Source organism: Sciurus vulgaris, assembly GCF_902686455.1.
Source record: "Sciurus vulgaris genome assembly, chromosome: 6".
NCBI classification, from domain to species: Eukaryota; Metazoa; Chordata; class Mammalia; order Rodentia; family Sciuridae; genus Sciurus; species Sciurus vulgaris.
In genome coordinates this window covers 140,076,202-140,098,330 of record NC_136466.1, presented here as the reverse complement: position 1 = coordinate 140,098,330, position 22,129 = coordinate 140,076,202, and the positions used below count along the sequence as shown (strand labels likewise).

Here is a 22,129-nt window from a genome sequence, read left to right as displayed (position 1 = left end):
TATCATTTTCATCATCATTATTAATCTTTGATTTAATGATCAATTTTGATTTAATTGGAGCTAAAAAGAAAGGTTTTTTAAAAAGTGTGAGAAAGCTTAATGATTTTTAACTTCAAAGGAAAATTAGTATTATTTAAAGCAGAGCCATTTAATTATACCTGCAAAATCCTGTCAGCAGAGGATGCTAGAAGCTCTGTTCCAAAATTCAGTGAATATGTTCCTTAGTAATTTTCAAACTGCTGTGTGAAGGCGTTCATTTTTTAAAATGGGCACTAGAGGGCAGTAGAAACATTTTGGCAAAAATCCATTTTTTTTCGGTCACCTGCCCACAGTGGAAGGAAAAAAGAGAATCTTCTATATGTCTTCTACAAATTGGAATAAATGAATTAGATTGAGATTAATGGTGGCATAATTAATTTTATATTGTTTTGTTATTTGACAGTATTACAACAAATGCATTTAAAATTTATCTTAAGCTTTTTAAGGTAACAGGATAAGACTTACTAGCAGGAATTCTAAGGATAAACTCTTAAGATTTACATTTGTGGGGAGCCCCGCCCCTCCCTGGGACTGGTCTTGAGCTTGGCAGCCTCTGCCCAGAGCCTACCTCGGGGTGACAAGTTTCCCTTGTCAGTCGGATCCCAGGTCATGGCGGTCCTGGGTGCCCGGAGCTGGCGCCTGGAGCTGGCGCCTGGAGCTGGCGGCAGGGCCCACGGACATCCCAGCCTTTCTCATCCCAGCTGGGCGTGTGGAGCATGAGGACAGACCTAAGGCTGCAGAGACTCCTTCAGACCAGAGGGAGCTGACGTCCAAGGAGCTCTGACTGTACAAATGCCTTTGTGTGCCTGTACCTCATTAATGGCTTCACCCGACTCATCGACCTCTACACCATGCTCTCAGATGTGACCAGTCACACATACAGGATTGGGGAGCTTCAGGAGGCCTTGATGGAGATGTCCTTGATGGAGATTCAGGTCTGAGAGATCCTGGATAAGAGTGAGTGGGACTCGGGCAAGGCCTCAGGATGGCTGGCAACAGAGCCAGCAGACACAGCTTTTCTACCCCCTCCTCTGACATACCCCTGGTCAAGGACCTGAACCTGAAGATCTGCGAGGGCCGAGCCTGCTCGTCACCCGCAATACCAGCAAGGGCAAGACTTCCCTGCTGTGGGTTTTGGGCAGTCTCTGAGGAAGCACAGGGACTTCCCATTGCCAGGTGGGCTTTTGTGTTGTCTTTTTAAAATTTTTTTTTATTTTTGAATACTGGAGATCGAACTCAGGGGCACTTGACTGCTGAGCCAAATCCCCCACCCTATTTTGTATTTTATTTAAGACAGGGCCTCACTGAGTTGCTTAGTGCCTCACTCTTGCTGAGGCTGGCTTTGAACTTGACATCCTCCTGTCTCAGCCTCCTGAGCCACTGAGATTCCAGGCCTGCTGGGATTACAGGTATACACTATCTTGCCTGGCTTGTATCCTCTTAAGGGCACTTTCTTTCTCTGAGCAGTGGTCTTTATTTTGCTCAACAAACATTTTGTGCACCTCCTAGGTGAATGGACACTACTTGTATGGATTATTTTCTTTATTCTAAGTAATTAACATGCTGTGGGGAAGATGTACTAATTTATACAGGTAATAGAAGGCATACTGTAAGTGCAATAAGGAAGACAAACTTTATTATCTGGCTGAGCTCTCAGTTACAAATTGTTTTAATATGTAAGTATTCAGCATTATACTCTGGTAAACATTTAAACATATGTCAATCTAGTATATATAGTACAGTGAATTGCAAATCTTGCTGATATAAAATTTCATTAAGTCTATGGAAATGATGTTTAAAAAGTCCTGTACTTCATCTCGTGTCATTGTCAAGTGGGGATCTAGTTGAGTTAGACCAGTTCCTAAATGAGAAGTGAAAATTGACAAGAATGATAAATGATTTTAATAGGGTTCAGGAACTGGGGTTGTGTGGCTCAGTGGTGGAGCATTTGCGTAGCACATGTGAGGCACTGGGTTTGACCCTCAGCACCACATAAAAATAAATAAAATAAAGGTATTGTGTCCATTTACAACTGAAAAATATTTTAAAAACTAGATAGGATTCAGAGCCTTTGAAAGAATGGACAAAGGCCTTGAATATTTTTCAAAGCAGCTTTCTAAATAATAATTCTTTCAGAGTCTATCCTATAAAGTTCAGGATACCGTGTTATAAATTTTAGTTAGAAAAATTACCCCACACTTTCCATAAAATAATACCTGATTCATTTTCTTGGTGGATTCCAACAATTAACATACTAAGAGATTTGTTTTATTTATGACATTTTGTTAAACTAGTATCTAAAAATTTAAATTTCATTTTAAGGTATTTTTATTACTCCTTTTTCTAACCACTCTTTTCTAAAAATTTGAGTTTCCTTTTCAATTGACCATATATTTTACAGTCATGAAAAAAATCCTGTGCTTTAATTTTAAAGTGTTTCTTATAACCTTATTTTCTATTCAAATAATCTATGTTAATTTCTCCAAAACTCCTTTGGCATACCTACTGTTTTCTCAAAAAACTTTTTTCTTTTTTTCTTTTAAACCAAGGATATTTCCTACAGTCTGTACTTTCTATAAAGTAATGGAATGCATACTCCTCTTCATTTTTCTCTTTCATTTCTCTTTAGAAATTCCAGTTCTCTTTGTCTTCCTGTAGATGGCGCACCTCTTGACTGTTTGACGCAAGTTTCATATTACCTGAAAGCTTTTCTTTCTAACTGAATTCAATATAATTGCATCTTTATCTTTGTTTCTTACTCTCAGTTTATTACTTTTAAAATTTATTTTGGGCTGATTATTTGTCAATCTGATTTTGTTTCTTCTTTCCAAACTACTAAGTATTCTTAAGAATACCAAATCGGGGGTATGAAAAATGGTGGAATGAGACAGACATCATTACCTGGTGTACATGTATGATTACATGAATGGTATGAATCTACATCGTGCACAAACATAGAAATGAAAATGTGTACCCCGTTTGTGTACCATGAATCAAAATGCAGTCTTTAAAAACAAAAACAAAAATAAAAAAAGTAAAAAAAGAACTCAAAATCACATGCTTACTTTATGTGCTCTTCTAAATTATGATAATGAATACAGCCACAGAAATAAGTATCAGGTTAGTTTTGTAGCTGTAAACACGATATTTGAAAGTAAAATAGCTTCCTTAATTGTTCATTCTTTCTGTTTATCTATAAAAGTGGAATATTAGCAGGTGTCAGTTATACGATTTCTTAATGCTTTAATTTTAATAAGTGTTTCTAAAATCATGAATTTTTACCAACATTGATAGAATTTATCCTTTAGTGGAAGGGGGCACTTTCTGTTATCATGATTATAAGGTTTGTCTTGAATAAATTTTGTGTTTTTAAAGTACAAAATTGATAGACTAGCACACATACATGTAAAAGCAGCACCAACAGAACTGACTTTAAAAATTCATCTGTAGACCTTGATTCTTATTTGGAAAGATACTTTGTTCATACTATTTGTTGCTGAGGGCTAGAAGTGTAACTAATTATGAATTAGAAATGAGACCAAGACCACCAAGTTGAATTGTATAGCCTACCAGGCAGCTGTTGGACAGTGAGTTTGCCATTTAACTACTGATCTGGATTAGAATCAGGAAGTCTTTATTTACTTTTGCATCCCACAATGACTGGGACACTGTAAATGGGCATTAAGCATTTTTTTTTTTTTTTTTATTAAGTGAAGAAATTAGTGGCATGATCTTGGATTTCACTATCTTAAAAAGTGGTGTCAGGAATTCACTGTTAAGCCACAGTCTTTTGTTTGATTTGTGATAAAGAAATAAGTAAAAGCTGAAGTCTAGACTGAAATGATAGTACCTACAGTGGATACTTCCTTTGTGTACTGATATTCCAGGCACTTAAAGTGAACTTAGTACCCCTAGGAAGTGAAAGTATGATTATTTCCTTTTGACAGATAAAGAAATTGATAACTCAGAAATATTAAGTACCTTCCCCATATCCATTCAGTAGTAAATAGTGGAGCAAGATTTCATATTGAGGGTCTCAGCTCTAGAATCCATGTACTTACCATATGCCATACTTCACTACTAGTTGTGACCTATCCTCCCTTCAGGGTCATCCCTTGACTTTCATATACTTGCCTCATGCCCCTTTCATTCATTCTTTGATTAGAACTGTTTTATTCATTCCAACATGCTTTTCCTTCTGTTTGGGTGCTAGACAATGCTTAATACAACTTCATTCACGTGGTGGTTTATGTAAGCAGTGACCCTTCATCAAGGAGGGATCTTTTTATTTTTCTGATTCTAGTTCTTTTTCCCTGTGAATGTGTATCATCTTTCTTACTGTGAAAACTCAAAAAGTAGAATTCAGTCCCTCCTTGTTTGTGCTACCTCTGCATTTGTTGTCTTTCTCTATTTTATATTTTAATAAGAGCTTTATTGAGATATAATTTGTATATTTCAAAATTCGCCATTTTAAAGTATATAGCTTAATGGTATGTAGTATATTGACTGAGTGGTATAACATTACTTTCTAATTTTAAAACATTTTTATCTCCCCCAAAGAAATCCTGTAACCTTTTGCTTTAATTTCCTGTGCCTCCATGACCTTGTACGTGCTTGGTAAGCACTCTATCACTGAGCTGCATCTCCAGTTCAGGGATAAGAACCATATGATTGTTGTTTTCTGTTTTTGTGGTGCTGAGGGGATTGAACCTAGGGCCTCCTTTGTGCTAGGCAAGCTCTTTTACCTACCACTCTAATTTCTTTCTCTATGGATTTCCCTATTTTGAACATTTCATCTAACTAACTATACATATGTGTTGTTTTGTGTGGCTTTTTTTCACTTAGCATGTTTTCAGCATTCATCCATGCTGTAGCATGAATCGCTACTTCATTCCTTTTTTTTGCCACATGATATTCCATTGTATGATACACCACATTTCTGCATTCATCAGTTGATGGCCATTTACATTGTTTCTACTTGTTGACTATTATAGAAAACAGTGCTGTGAGTATTTATGTATAAGTTTTTGTATGGTGTATATTTTTTTGGGGGGGTGTTGTGTATGTAGATGTAGAGCTGCTGAGTCTTACAGATTTTATATTTGTTTTCTTTTTTAAATACTGTCATTCCTCAGCAATCTTCATTTTTAGTACTGGGGATTGAACCCAGGGGCATTCTACCACAGATTACATCCTTAGCCCTTTTTATTAATTTATTTTTAAAATTCCGAGATAGGGTCTCACTAAAATGCCCAGGCTGGTCTTGAACTTGCAATCCTCCTGCCTCAGCCTCCAGAGTAGCTGGGATTATAGGCATGCACCACTGCACCTGGCTTACTAGGTAATCTTTATATCTTATTTAAGAATGAATGTATTTTGAGCATCTGCTCAGTAGCTGTTCTGGATATTGATGATACTGATCAAATAAAGCAGAGTACCTGCCCTCAAGGATCTGAACAAATTATTTGGGTGATAGCAAATGAACAGAATCTGTTTTGATTCTTTAGTAAGAAGTGTCCAAGAGCAATTTAAAATATTTGGTTGTAGTGGTGAATGCTTTAGAAGGTAGGATGAAATGTGTTCATTTCATATTTGATGAGACAAATGGATATATAATCTGTAGAACAGATTCCTAGAGAATCTATACAAATTACCTTTTGAGATCTCTCTAATTTTTCACTATCCTTTGACAGTTGTGAAGCATAAGTGTGCTTTGGCATATGTGGAAAGTTATATTGAATCAGATATGGTGTCTGTTTTGCAGTGTTAGGGTTTTAAAAGTGCTGTCTCAGAGATGAAGGATAAATTCATGTTGTTTCTCAGTATCAGTATTTTTAATAAAAATCTATTATGATTCAATATTCTTTTGTTTTCCCAAATAAATTAAATCTCACTGAACTGGACTGATACCTTGATAATAACTCTTATAGTTAAATTCAGTAGAGTTTATGTATCTTTAAATATAAAAAAGATTGCCCAAGCAATAAGTCAGTTTTTGTAAAAAACAGATATGAAACCTTAAAGATAACCCAAAATACTATAGTATATAACCCATATTGAACTAATTATTCACTGCCTACCTAATATTCTGAAACCTTTTTCTCTCAAGGCATTTTATATTTGGCCTCAAACAATTTCTGAAATTTATACTTTTAGAATAAAACCTTGGTAGGCTCATAGTAAAATCTTATGGGTTATAATTATATAGTATTTTTTGGATTAGCTTATTTGATTATCATAGCAACTCTGAAGCTAACTGGACTATAGAGGAAGCATTATGATGTTATGATTAAGAGCATACCTTGTGCCAAATTCCAACTCTGTCTCTAGTTTTGTGACCTTGGACAAATTGCTTAAAGTTCCTTTGTCTCAGTTTCCTCATTTTTAGGATAAGGTGATAATAGTACCTGTAAGGTAGTTTTTGAGGGACGTAAATTACAATCCAGTTTCTTGTTCTGTTCTTACCCTGTCCCTTTAACACAATGGGTTTTTTTGTTTGAAAGTGGCTATAGAATAAGTGGTTGCAGGAATTGAAAATGTATTTCGTATTACCTGTCAGTGTTGGGAAATTGAATTGTGTAGTAAGATTTTTGCTAAGGAAAATTGACTTCTAAGATTTTCCAGTTGTAGATCTTTCTTAGATTATGAAAATTATCTTAAGATGTAAACGGTAGCCTAGACAGCATACTATCAAGCTATAATGGAACTGTAATGGAGTGCAATTGAGTGACCATCTTAGAAAATTTTTGTCTCTTACAAATATATAGATCTCCTGTGAACCGTGTGAAAAAGCAGAGTCCAGTTTATTAGTGGGTTTTAAGAGTCCTGAGATTCTGATTGTTTTAACAGGTTCCCTGGTGTCCATGGCGCTGCTCTGTGGGCCACATTTTGAGTAGCAATGATTTGAGTATGTTTTTAGCTTCTGTGAGTACCGAGGAAATATTAGGCGGAGGCATGTATTGATCTTCACTACACTGATGCAAAGATAATTTGTTTCTCAAATGAATCAGTCAACAAATACCCATGTTTTGTAGACAGAAGGTCAAGGACTTGAGGCTTTTTTTTTTTTTTTTTTTTTTTTTTGGTACTGGGGCTCGAACTCAGGGCCTTGCGCTTACAAGGCAAGCACTCTACCAGCTGAGCCATCTCCCCAGCCCTGGACTTGAGGCTTTGAGGGGATAATTAGTCCAGGTTGTAAGGTTGTGAGAATGGTGTTTATGTTATTGACATTGGTATGGAAGAGGTGAGTCTTTTTTAAGAATATGAATAATGGCAAAAATGAGATCCAACTGGGCAAGTGAAATTCTCTCTATATAGTAAAAGAAAGACTTCTCTTTTGGGCGGGGGTTCAATTATAGGGGTCTCTGAAAGCCAGGTTGCTACTTCCCAATTCTGTCATAGGCCTCCCTATCTATGGCAAGCTTAACTCCTCTCTTCTTCCATTGCCATCTAGAATGGTTAACACTATGGATGAGACACAAAGGTGTGTTATTAATACAAGCATTAATGAGTTATCAAAATAAGTACCCCCAGCAAATGATAGGAACATTGCTAGGCTCTTTTCAGTGGAGTGTAATGAAGAACTAATCTGCTTTTTAATTTTATAAGAAACTTATGCCAGGCATGGTTTCACATGCCTGAAATCCCAGCAATGTGGGAGGCTGAGGCAGGAGGATTATAAGTTTGAAGTCAGTCTCAGCAACTTAGTGAGACTCTGTCTCAAAATAAAAATCAAAAGGGCTGGGGTAATTTCCTTCTGTTTTTAGCTTCTCCAACATTTTTAACATGAGTAGGTATGGGATTTTATCAAAGTCCTTTTCTGCATCAGTTGAGATGATCATGGGATTCTTGTCCTTAATTCTATTGAAGTTGTGAATTATATTTATTGATTGGAAAATGTTGAACCATACTTGCATCCCTGGGATTAAACCCACTTGATCATGGTGATCATGGTGTATTATTTTCTTGGTGTGTGTGTGTGTTTGTGTGTGTGTGTGTGTGTGTGTGTGTTCGTGTTCAGTACTAGAGATCGAATCCAGGGGTGCTTTACCACTGAGCTATATACCAAGCCTCTTTTAAAAATTTTGAGGCATGGTCTCACTAACTTGCTTAGGGCCTCACTACTGAGTCTGGCCTCAAATTTTCTGTCCTCCTGTCTCAGCTTCCTGAGCTACTGGAATTACAAGTGTGTGCTACCATGCCCAGCTGCTTCTTAATGTATTTTTGAATGTGATTTGCTAATATTTTATTAAAGATTTTTATATCTATGTTCTGCAACTAACTTTCCTTGATGTATCTTTGTCTAGTTTTGGTATCAGGGTTATACTGAGTTCATTGAATGTATTTGGGAGTGTTTCTTCCCTTCCAATTTCATGGAATAATTTGAGAAAGACTAGTGTTAGTTCATCTTTGAAGGTCTGATACAGCTAAGAATCCATCTGGTCCTGGGCTTTTCTTTGTTGGAAGACTTTTAATTGCTGTTTCAATTTCATAATTTGATATTGGTCTGTTTATATTTTCTATATCTTCCTGGTTAAATTGGGGCAGGTCATGTGCAACTAGAAATTTGTTAATGTTTTCTATATTTTTCAGTTTATAGAAGTATAAATTTTTAAAATAGTTCCTAATGACCCTCTGTATTTCAGAAGTGTCTATGGTGATATAAAGGCTATCTATGACAAACCTACTCATACTGAATGAACAAAACCTGAAACCTTTCCTCTAAAATCGGGACTAAGACAAGGATGTCCACTTTCACCACTTGTATTTAATATAGTTCTCAAAGAGAAGGAAACTAAACGGGTACAAATAGGAAAAGAAGAAGTCAAACTGTTTACTGATGACATATCCTATATCTAGAAGATCCAAAAAACTCCACCAGAAGACTTTTAGAGCTAATGAATGAATTCAGAAAGTATCAGATACAGTATCAATATCCATAAATCAGTAACTTTCCTATACTTGAGAAAGAAATAAAAAAAATCATCACATTCACAGTAAACTAAAAAAACAAAAATAAACTTAGGAATCAATCTAACTAAGGAGGTAAAAGATTGTTACAATGAAAATTATAGAACACTGAAAAAAGAAATTGAAGAACTTAGAAGATGAAAAGACATCGCATTTTCTTGAATAGGCAGAATTAATATTGTCAATATGACCATACTACCAAAAGCAATACACAGACTCAATGTAGTCCCCATCAAAGTACCAATGACATTCAGGATTCAAAAAAACAATTCTTAAATGCATTTGAGAGAATAAGAGATCCAGAATAGCCAAAGCAATACTATGCAAGAAACAACACAATACCTGATCTGAAATTATACTGTAGAGCTATAGTGGTAAAAAAAATAGCATGGTATTAGCATCAAAATAGGCAAGACAGAAAACTCAGAAAAAGCCATGTACTGTATTATAGCCATTTGATATTTGACAAAGGTGCCAAAAATATATGTTGGAGAAAAGACCTTTATTTATTGGAGAAAAGATCCCTAAAGTTCAAGAAATAAAACCAAGAATCAATAAGTGGATGCCATCAAATTAAAAAATTTCTGCACAGCAAAGGAAATGAGCATGAAGAGATATCCTACAGAATAGGAGAAAATCTTTGCCAGTTGCTTCTCTGTCAGGGAATTAATATTCAGAATATACAAAGAACTAAAAAATCTTAACACCAAAAAACAAATAACCCAATCAATAAGTGAACAAAAGAACTGAACACGTTTCTTTCTTTTTTTTTTTTTTTTAAGCATATTAAGCAGGTTTTATTTAAAGGTAATAATACAGACTTCTCCCGGCAGGAAGAAGTGGGCCATGACTGATGTTCTAAAGTCCCAAGAAGTACTGAACACGTTTCTCAAAAAAAAACCAAAAAACCAAAAAAACAAAAAAACAACAAAAAACTGACCAATGAATATATGAAAAAAAGGTCAACATCTCTAGCAATCAGGAAATGCAAGTCAAAACTATACTAATATTTCATCTACTAATATTTCATCATACTTTAGTTTGAATGGCAGTTATTAAGAACTCAAACAATATAAATGCTGGTGAGGATTTGGGGAAAAAATACACTCAAACTCAAACATTCCTGGTGGGATTACAGACTAATACAGCCACTCTGGAAAGCAATATGGAAATTCTTCAAAAAAACTAGGAATGGAACCACCATATGACCCAGCTATACCACTCCTTGGTATTTATCCAAAAGAGCTAAAATCAGTATACTATAGTGATACAGCCAATTCATTGTTTATAGACAGCACAATTCACAATAGCCAAATTAATGCAGATGCCCATCAATAGATGAATGGATTAATACATTGTGGTATCTGTACACAATGGAGTTTTACTCAGCTATAAAGAATGAAATTTGGCATTTGTAGGTAAATGGATGGAAATAGAGAACGTGATGCTAAGTGAAAGTAGCCAGTGTCACAAAATCAAGGGTCGAATGTTTTCTCTCATGTGGAAGCTAGAGCAAAATAAAGGGAAGAAGGAGGGGAGGATTGGATATCATAAAGATATAGGGAAGATCAGTAGAGTGGAAGAAGGATATTGTAAGGGAGAGAGGAGAGATGGGAAAGGGGACATAATGTGGAATGAATTTTAAAAAATCAAGCTATGTGCATATATAACACAGAAATATTCACCTTTACATGTAAGTAGAAAGACCAATAAAAAATAATTAATGAAAGAAGGATCAGTAGAGTAGGGGAAGGAGAATGGAGGGATAGAGGAGAGGAGGGAAAAAGGGGAGAACATTAACTGAAATAGAGTTTCATGCATATACAAATTTGTCAAGATAAACATAACTACTATGAATAACTATAAAGCTTTAATTAAAAAAAGCTGGGGATTTATGTCGGAAGTAGAGTGCCCCTTGGTTCAATCCCTGCCCCCGTGCAAAAAAAGGAAAGAAAGATACATTAAACATTAATTTTGTTTAACTTTAACTAGAATTATCATTTAGTCAAATGTAGAAAAAATTTTAAAATATATGAATGTTGTGAAAAATTACTGGTTGTTACTAAAGGCAGTAGATAGCCATTGATGGTTTTTGATGAAAAATGGTCTAGGAAGAGTTATTGCTGTGGTGGTCAATGTGAAGAGAAGTGAAAAAGATGGAAGTCAGGTAAGGCCTTTTCAGTGACATCGGGTACTGTTTATAGTTGTAGATGTGAAAAGTTTAGGGTAAATCATGCCATTCTAGAATTCATGATTTATCTAGTCTCTTTCTTGTAAGTGAAAAAACTGAGGTTCTATGCAGTTGAAAGACTTATGATGGTTATGTGTGGAATTGTTGGAGATTTCTGTCCAGATTCTAGGGCTTCAGGCTTACGGAGCAAATAAGAATAAAAGCCAAAATGCTCATAAAATTATAGGGCATCCGGAAATGATTAGGCATGTTTATGGTAGCTTTTGAAAACAAATGTATCATTTGGTATAAATTCTCTTGGCTTATTATCTGCCATTGTTGAATGACACAAACATAAAAAATGTTCTTTGTGCTTATTGATAGTATCATGCATTTTTAAAAGATAATATAGTTTCTGATCAATAAAGGAATTAATATATTTCTCTGAGTTTCTCAGTCTTCACATAAGTATAAAAATTATTTTAAAATGTATCCTTAAGTCATGTTACTGAGAAATGTGCTCCAAGATTAGAGCTTTCAATAGGACAAGAATGATTTTAAAGTAATTTAGAGGTGGTTTGGGATTACTAATAATTGAAGGATTGGAACCAGCTGTGAAAACTAGACTCCCTGCAATATTTTAGACATGTAACTTTAAATTTTTTGAAGGAAGGTTTTAAACATTTGATGTAATGGTTCGTTTTGAAACCTAATTAAAACTTATTAAAGCATTTGTAAGTATTTAGGATTAAGATTATATATGTTAAAAGTTTTTTATTTATTTGGGTTGTCGCTAATAAAATATAGTACATATAATATAAAATTTACCATCTTAGGCATTTTTTAAGGGTACAGGTTAGCAGCATTAAGTACCATGGTCCCCACTTATCTGTGATCTTGGTTTTTGTGGTTGCAGTTACCCATGGTCAATGGTGATCCAAATATACTCAATGGTAATTCTGGAAATAAACATTTCATAAGTTTAAATTGCATACTTTTCTGAGTAGAATGATGAAATCGCGCCTTGCATTCTTTGACATGAATCATCACTTTATCCAAATAACTCTCATTTTTGCTAATATTGGCCCCAAAGTATAAGAGTAGTGATGCTGGCAATTTAGCTAAACTAAAGAGAAGGCAGGAATGCTTCTTTTAAGGGAAAAGGTGAAAGTTCTTGACTTATTTAGAAAAGAAAAAAGAGTTATATGCTAAAGTTGCTTAAGTCTGTGGTAAGAATGAATCTTCTATCCATAAAATGTGAAGAAGGAAAAATTCAGGCTTGTTTTGCTATCTTACCTCTTGCTTCTATAGTATGGCCACAGTACATGGTAAGTGCTTAGTTAAGATGGAAAAGGCATTAGATTATTGTGTTCAGTACTCTTTGCAATTTCAGGCATTTACTTGGGGTCTTGGAATATATAACCAAGTATATGGTTATATGGGAAGTGGTATATATTCATATTATTGTATATGTGTTATTGTTTGGATATGAGGTGGCCCACAAAAGATCCTGTGTTAATGCAGGAGTAATAAGGTTAAATGATTGAACTCTAAGAGTGAAAACTGGGTGGTAACTGTAGGTAGGTGGGGCATGGCTGGGGGAGGTGGGTTACTGGGGGCATGCCCTGGAAGGGTTCATCACCTCCTGGCTTCCTGGCTGCCATGAACAGAGCAGTGCTCCTCTGCCATGCTCTTTCGCCATGATGTTCTCCCTCACCTTGGGACAAGGGCAATGGAGTCTGCCCACTGTGGTCTGAACCTCTAAAACCAAGAGCCAAAGTAAACTTATCTTCTTCTAAGTTGTTCTTGTCAGATATTTTGGTCACAGTGACTTGTACAAAGCTGACTAAAATAATAGTTGATCTCTAGACTCTTTCATCTTGTAAAACTGAAACTTCATAACCCATCATACAACTTCTCATTTCTGCCTTCTCCTAGCCTCGGACAACAGTCATTCTGATTTCTGTTTCTGAATTTGACTGCTCTAGATATGTCATATAGGGAAGTCATAGAGTAACTTTTTTTTTTTTTTTATAATGACTGGCTTATTTTGCTTAGCATGTTCTTAAGGTTCAATCAAGTTGTAGAATGTGTCAGAATTTTCTTGCTTTTAAAGTTTTAGTACTATTATATGTATATATCATATTTTGTTGATTGATTAATCTGTCGATTGTTAACTTGGGTTACTTCTACCTTTTGGCTGTTATTGAAAATTTTGCTGTGAACATTAGTATGCAAGTAGAGACCTTGATTTCAGTTCTTTTAGATATAAACTTAGAAGTGGAATTGCTAGACAATGTGGTAATTCTATGTTAATTTTTGAGGAACTTCGATACTGTTTTTCATAGCAGCAACATTTTACCTTCCCATCAACAATGTACAATGGACCCCAATTTCTCCCTTGGCTATATTTGTTATTTTCTGTTTTTGTTTTTAATAAGGCCATTGTAATGCATGTAAAGTGTTATCTCACTATGGGTTTGGTTCGTATTTCCCAAATAATTAGTGATGTTGAACATTCTTCCCTGTGCTTATTGTTTGTCTTTATATCTTCTTTGGAGAAATGTCTATTCAAGTCCTTTGCCCATTTTTAATTTTTTTTTTTGTCATTGAGTTGCAGGTATTCTTTATTTATTTTATATATTTTAGATAACTGACCTAATTGGAAATATGATTTGCAATTAAATTTTCCTATTCTTTTTTTTTTTTTGGGGGGGGGGTGCTGGGGATCGAACCCAGGGCCTTGTGCTTACAAGGCAAGCACTCTACTGACTGAGCTGTCTCCCCAGCCCCTTTTTTTTTTGCCCATGCTTTTAGCATCATATCAAAGAATCCATTGCCAAATCCAATGTCATGAAACTTTTTACTTATGTTTTATTTTAAAGATTTTTAGAGTTTTATCTCTTTACTCTATTTTTGAGTTAATTTTTTATATGATGTAAGGTAAGGGTCCAACTTTATTCTTTTGAATTTGGGTTTCCAGTTTTTTTCCAGTGCCATTTATGAAAAGACTTGTTTGACCACTGAATGGTTTTGGCATCCTTGTCATTCGACCATATATGAGGGTAGTGTTTTTGAGTTTAGCTCTTTGTTTGGGTTTTCTAGAGCTTGCTCTAAGTACTACCTTATATATACACAATTTGTCACATCTACTAACGTCATTTTATTGGAGTGAATATAGAACCCTTACCTCCCTTTACCTCCCCTCATTTATAATGTAATTATCTTAAACATTTCCTCTGTATACATACACATCAGAGAGTTTTATAGTTTGTGCTTCAGCCACCAAACATAATATTGAAAATTCAAGCAGAGGAGGAAAGACTAGTATATTTCCTGATGTTTTTGCATATTGTGTTATTTTTCCTTCCTTTCTTCCCTTTTCATTTGTGTAGAAAACTTCCCTTAACCATTCTTTTTGGGTAAGTCTGCTGGTGACAAATACAAATTCTTTTTTTTTTAATCTTGAAAGATATTTTATAGGGTTTTTTTTTTTATTGTAAACAAATGGGATACATGTTGTTTCTCTGTACATGGCGTAAAGGCATACCATTTGTGTAATCATAAATTTACATACAGTAATGTTGTTTGATTCATTCTGTTATTTTTTCCCTTCCCCCCACCCCTCCCACCCCTCTTTACCCTCTATACAGTACTTTCTTCCTCCATACTTGCCCCCCTCCCTAACCCTAACTCTAACCCTAACATTAACCCTTCCCTCCCCCCCTTTATGTGTCATCCTCCACTTATTAGCGATATCATTCGTCCTTTGGCTTTTTGAGATTGGCTTATCTCACTTAGCATGATATTCTCCAATTTCATCCATTTGCCTGCAAATGCCATAATTTGGTCATTCTTTATGGCTGAGTAATATTCCATTGTGTATATATACCACAGTTTCTTTATCCACTCATCAATTGAAGGCCATCTAGGTTGGTTCCATAGTCTGGCTATTGTGAATTGAGCAGCTATGAACATTGATGTGGCTGTATCTCTGTAGTATGCTGATTTTAAGTCCTTTGGGTATAGGCCAAGGAGTGGGATAGCTGGGTCAAATGGAGGGTCCATTCCAAGTTTTCTAAGGAATCTCCACACTGCTTTCCAGAGTGGCTGCACTAATTTGCAGCCCCACCAGCAATGTATGAGTGTACCTTTCTCCCCACATCCTCGCCAACACCTGTTGCTTGTATTTTTGATAATCGCCATTCTAATTGGGGTGAGATGGAATCTTAGGGTGGTTTTGATTTGCATTTCTCTTATTACTAGAGATGTTGAACATTTTTTCATATGTTTATTGATTGCTTGTAGATCTTCTTCTGTGAAGTGTCTGTTCATTTCCTTAGCCCATTTGTCGATTGGATTATTTGTATACTTGGTGTAGAGTTTTTTGAGTTCTTTATAGATTCTGGAGATTAGTGCTCTATCTGAAGTATGATTGGCAAAGATATTCTCCCACTCTGTAGGCTCTTTCTTCACATTACTGATAGTTTCCTTTGCTGAGAGAAAGCTTTTTAGTTTGAATCTATCCCAGTTATTGATTCTTGCTTTTATTTCTTGTGCTATGGGAGTCCTGTTGAGGAAGTCTGGTCCTAGCCTGACATGTTGAAGATCGGGACCTACTTTTTCTTCTATAATCTGCAGAGTCTCTGGTCTGATTCCAAGGTCCTTAATCCATTTTGAGTTGAGTTTTGTGCAGGGTGAGAGATATGGGTTTAGTTTCATTCTGTTGCATATGGATTTCCAATTCTCCCAGCACCATTTGTTGAAGAGGCTATCTTTTCTCCATTGCATATTTTTGGCCCCTTTGTCTAGTATTAGAAAGTTGTATTTATTTGGGTTTGTATCCGTGTCCTCTATTCTGTACCATTGATCTACCTGTCTATTTGGTACCAGTACCATGCCGTCTTTGTTACTATTGCTTTGTAATAAAGTTGAAGTTCGGGTATTGCGATACCCCTGCTTCATTTTTCCTGCGAAGGATTGCTTTAGCTATTCTGGGTTTCTTATTCTTCCAGATGAATTTCATGAGTGCTTGCTCTATTTCTGTAAGGTACGTCATTGGGATTTTAATTGGCATTGCATTGAATCTGTATAGCACTTTTGGTAGTATGGCCATTTTGACAATATTAATTCAGCCTATCCAAGAACATGGGAGATCTTTCCATCTTCTAAGGTTTTCTTTAATATCTTTCTTTAGTGTTCTGTAGTTCTCATTGTAGAGGTCTTTCACCTCTTTTGTGAGATTGATTCCCAAGTATTTTATTTTTTTCGATGCTATGGTGAATGGGGTAGTTTTCATAATTTCTCTTTCTGAGGATTCATCACTTATGTATAAAAATGCATTGGATTTATGAGCATTGATCTTGTAACCTGCCACTTTACTGAATTCACTTATGAGTTCTAACAGTTTTCTGGTGGAATTTCCTGGTTCCTCTAAGTATATAATCATATCATCCGCAAATAGGGATAGTTTGAGTTCTTCTTTTCCTATTCGTATTCCTTTAATTTCCTTGGTCTGTCTAATTGCTCTGGCTAGAGTCTCAAGAACGATATTGAATAGGAGTGGTGAAAGAGGGCATCCCTGTCTTGTTCCAGTTTTTAGGGGGAATGCTTTCAGTTTTTCACCGTTTAGAATGATATTAGCCATGGGCTTAGCATAGATGGCCTTTACAATGTTAAGGAATGTTCCCACTATCCCTATTTTTTCTAGTGTTTTGAGCATGAAGGGGTGTTGTATTTTATCAAATGCTTTTTCTGCATCTATTGAAATAATCATGTGATTCTTGACTTTAAGTCTATTAATGTGGTGAATTACATTTATTGATTTCCGGATGTTGAACCAACCTTGCATCCCTGGGATAAAACCCACTTGATCGTGGTGCACTATCTTTTTAATATATTTTTGTATGCGATTTGCTAAAATTTTATTGAGAATATTTGCGTCAATGTTCATTAATGATATCGGTCTGAAATTTTCTTTCCTTGATTTGTCTCTATCTGGCTTGGGTATCAGGGTAATATTGGTTTCATAGAATGAGTTTGGGAAGGTACCCTCCTCTTCTATTTCATGGAATACTTTGAGAAGTATTGAATGAGCTCTTCTTTAAAGATTTTGTAGAACTCGGCTGAGAACCCATCTGGTCCTGGACTTTTCTTTGTTGGTAGGCTTTTGATGACCTCTTCTACTTCATTACTTGAAATTGTTCTATTTAAATTGTGTATGTCCTCCTCATTCAATTTAGGCAATTCATATGTCTCTAGAAACCTGTTGATGTCTTCGAAATTTTCTATTTGGTTAGAATATAGATTTTCAAAATAGCTTCTAATTATGTTTTGTATTTCAATCGTGTCTGTTGTGATATTTCCTTGTTCATTCCGAATTTTGGTGATTTGGGTTTTCTCTCGTCTTCTCTTTGTTAGAAAGATATTTTATAGGGTTCTATGTTGACATTCCTTTCTTCTAGCACTTCAAATATTATGTCATTTCCTTCTGGTTGCCACACTTTCTTATGAGCAATTTGTTGTCATTTTAAATTACTATTTAATTTGAATTCTGATCCTCTTGCCTCAGCCTCCCAAGCCTCTGGGATTACAGGTGTGCACTACTGAACCAGGCTGAGACTCAGAAACTTTGATGACACAAAGATTATTAGATCTTTTGTTGCAGTCTTGCAGATTTCTGAGTCCTTTTTTTTTTTTTTTCTATTTTCTGTATCATTTTGGTTGATAATTTCTATCATTTTGATTGATTTACTAATTCTTCCATTTGTTGTTGAACTCATTCATTGAGTTTTATATATTTGTTACTGTATTTTTCAAGTCTAAACTTTGCATTTGACTTTTTATATCTTCTATTTCTTTGCTGAGGCTGTTTTTTCTTTTTACTCACATATATTTATTTATTTTTTAAATTCATTTTTATTATAAACAAATGGGATACATCTTGTTTCTCTGTTTGTACATGAAGTAGAGGTATACCATCTGTGCAATCATACATTTACCTAGGGTAACAGTTCCTGATTCATTCTGTTATTTTTCTTTCTTCCCCCCCACCCCTCCCACCCCTCCCATATGTTTATAATTGCTCATTGAAAAAAATTTTTTTAAAATTATGGCTGCTTTAAAATGTTTGTCAGATAACTCTGGCATCTCTGTTGTCTCAGTGTTGGCATATTTTGGTTGCCTCTTTTTCCATTTAGTTGAGATCTTTCTGGTTCTTGGTTTGATACGCAATTTTAAATTGAAACCTGGAGAGTTTATTATTATGTTTTTCTACTCTGTCTCTTATATAAACCTTCTATTTTAACTGGTTTCATTTGACACTGCTCTGGCAGACAAAGAGGGGATGGTCTCATGGGTAGGAGAGGAACTGTAGGTTTTAGCTGTCATGGATGGGTGTGAAGTCTCAGTTCTTTCTGAAGTACTGACTGTAATAGGGCATTTATTGTCTAAAAGTGTTCTGGCTTGCTAGGCTGCCCATTTCCTGGCCCTTTGACTACAGAGAGTAGGCCTTTGTTAGGACTTTTTTTTTTTAAATCCCCCTGTCAGTGCCAGTGGCAGTTTTTGATGACTGTCTTTAGACTTAAATCTGGAATGTATGAGACAAAGAACAAACTGAGGGAACTCAGCATAAAGGTGTTCTGAGGTCTCTAGCTAGTCTGCTTTCGTCTCTCCATTTTTTAGAGTGTTATGTTTGTTTTTCATATAATCCATGGTTTAGTTGCCCATAGTAGAAGAAATAGGAAAAAATACATTTAATCTGTTTTATATGCTTCTGCTTCCCAGAAAGCAGAAGTCTCGTCCTTCACCATTATTTTAAGTAGTTATATATTCCCCAACATTGACACTGTTTTCAGTTTTTCCCTATGTGGCATGTGTTTTTCTATGTGAAAACTAGAGAACAAGAAAGGAGAATCATTTCTAAATCATTGGATAAACAAATCTGGAGTAGAAAGAGTTCCTGGAATATTGCTCAGAATTTAATTAGCAAGGTTTCAATGTGTTTAGATTACAGTGCACCCAGACAGATTGAGAAATCCACCCCTATAGCATCTGTTTCATCAATCAAAAAAGAAACATTACTTTTTCCTAAGGTCTAAAAATACAGATGATTTTATAGGTGAAAAATCATTAGAAAACATATGCTTCAGTCCCATTAATGGGCCTGCTTACAATCACAGCAATGGTTTGTGGCAGGTCTCCGTGAGGGTGTGTGTATCCAGAAGTCTGGAAGGAATTTTGGGCAAGAGGACAACTGACACTACAGGTTACTGGAAAGAGGTTCCTGGTGAGAATGGTTGAGGCTTAGGAGGGAGGTGTAATTGAGTTACAAATTAAAACCAAATACTATGCAAAGTTGGAGATAAGGGGTGGCATAAATAAATAACTATTGCCACCCTTTACTGTGGATTGAATAATTGTGAATAAGTTTTACATATATATTCTCTTTTGGTCCAAGTTAAAGTCATGAGAAGTTATCAATATTAGTATCATTGTTTTCTATTTTAAAGATGCTTAAAATCACTGTCATTTTTAACCCTGGTGCTATTGACATTTTAGTCTAGACAAATCTTTGTTGTGGGAGCTGTCTTGTGCAATATTGGATTATTAACATCTGTGATACCTCTCCCAATTGTGATCTTTAAAAATGTCCCCAGATCTTGATAAAGTTCCCCTGGAGAGCAAAATTCTCCTTGGTGAGAACCACTGAGATAAGACCACACAGCTAACAAATGGAAGAACCTTGAATTGTGCTTTAAAATCCTATACACATGGGAAACTAAATAATACTAATCTTTTTATTCCTTTTTCTTGTTTCCTTTCCACCTCACAAAGTTCTCTGTCCAGATTTGAGTGAATCATATTTCCTGATTCAAAGAAAGACTGGAAGATTCTTTCTATCATCAGAGAGAATTGCTCCTATTATTACAGCTATGTTTACTATTATTGTTATTGAGGGTAGACCAAAGAGTCTGGAAATAATCCTTTAATTGGTATTTAAAATCAAGCCAAAGCAAAAGTGATATTTCCCCCATTTCCATTAAGATTGTAACTTTTGTTATGAATTCCCTAATAAATTACTTCATTTAAGTCACATAGTTTATGATGTTCATTGGCAGGAAAATCTTGAAAATATTTTACTGTTATGGCAAATTTCACACTAAGCCATATTTCAAAATGTCATTAGTAAAAGTTCTGGAAAAAGAACAGTCACTACCAAGTGATATGCTACCAAAAGATGAATTGCTACTATTTTAGATGATTTAGTTGTGCCAATTATATGTTTTATTAAATGAGTTATACCCTACATGATTTCCAATAAAACTTTGATTTTTATATGTAAACAACATTTACTTAAACATTTTATTCATTCAAAACGTAAATACTAAGTTCTGTGTTCTTGTAAGTTTTTATTTAAATGTTAGAAATTGTCTGTATATAAGCACACTCTGCATTGAATTAAATAATTTTTGTCCTAGCTTTTTTTGTGACAGTATTTCTATTTGCTAAATGATGAAAAAGTAACTAGTTATGAAATGAGACACAGACTATAATAGATTCTTGTCTAAGCAAAACATTTCAGCTGCTCTCTTCGTTCTTGCAAGAATGCAAGAGTTATATTTTAAAATTTGGGCTTTTCTGTTTTTTTGTCTAGGCCTCCATCCTAGGAAAGGACAGTTTCAAGATGGAGTACAAAGTTAAATAGTTTCATGTTGTTGAAAAGTCAGGCATATAGGCTAAGTACTGAAAGTGTCCAGGGGCATTCATAGTGACTTGTTTGTTCATTCAAGACATATTTACTGACAGTCTCTTATGTGTCTAGAACTGCGTTAGGCATTAGGAATAAAATGCCAAATGCCAAAGTGGTAGAGGTCAAGGGTGAAGGAAAGTAGACATACTGATTGAAATCATAGTTTAGAAAAGCTTGATTACAAAGGAAAAGATAGCAATTCGGCAATAAATGTAGGGGAAATCAGTAGTCTATTTGTTTTCTTAGTTGTTTTTCTTCATTGTTTCTTTGGGTACTGGGTATTAAATCTGGGGGACTTTACCTCTGAGTTATATCCACGAGCCTGCTTTTTTTATTTGTTGTTTTCCTCAACTCCACATCCCCCATTCATAATACAGACCAGGCACGGGACCCAGGCTGAGGTGTGTATGCCTTAGGCTTTCACTGCTCCCTCTTCCTATGCAGCTTGGAGGTCTGTTTTATTTTAATATTGGAAATACTGTATTTAAGGGACATAACAGGGGAAAAGGTTGAGATTCTAAAGAAGGAACTGTTAGACCCCACATGTTTAGTTCAGTAGATTGCAAAATAATCCATGAAGTTGAAACAGGCATAGAATTTTAGTGTACTTATCTTGCTCTTGGGTTGGAGACTTGAATAAACAATGAAATCTCTTATTCAGATGATCACTCTGACCTCCTCTGATTTATGCTCTCCTCTTTATTGTCACCAAGTTATTCACTCTGGACTGTTGTAGCATTTTTTGCATTGAAATAATCATTGATGTCTGCTTCTTAGAACATAGGCTTCTTGGGAGGGGAAATGAATAGAGACTGTCTAATGCACTTCAATAAATTACACTTTACAAATAAATAATATAATAAATAAATCACACATTAGTAAATGCTTTTTGAATCAGTAAATTGGTGAATATCCCTGAGTTTTTTATTTGTACCATTTCTGAACAAGTTTTTTTTTAAGTTTTTAGCTTTTAAGTGTTAAAAAAGTATATACCTACATGTAACAACATTTTATCTCTTAAAAATAAAGTATAGAATACTTGAAGGTATGCCCAAGTATAAAGAGGACTTCTAATATTTTAGATGCTGAAATCTAAAATATGGTTATTGTTAAGGAAATCTGAAATGATTATTTTATATAGGTTACAGTATGTGTCAAAGTAATTTTTGAAATTACAGTAAGTGGTGGTATCCTAATTA

At 35.0% G+C, this 22,129-nt stretch overlaps 1 protein-coding gene and 1 long non-coding RNA gene across 2 annotated transcripts in view; both read left to right on the top strand.

Moving 5' to 3' along the window:
* Positions 1-22,129, top strand: part of WDR70 (WD repeat domain 70) — a 300,741-nt gene that overhangs the window by 60,512 nt on the left and 218,100 nt on the right. The gene's annotated exons all lie outside the window — the stretch shown is intronic.
* LOC306664723 lies at positions 6,219-9,769 on the top strand. The gene is made up of 3 exons (XR_013764787.1): positions 6,219-7,094; positions 7,207-7,828; positions 7,873-9,769. It is a non-coding gene; the product is annotated as an uncharacterized lncRNA (long non-coding RNA).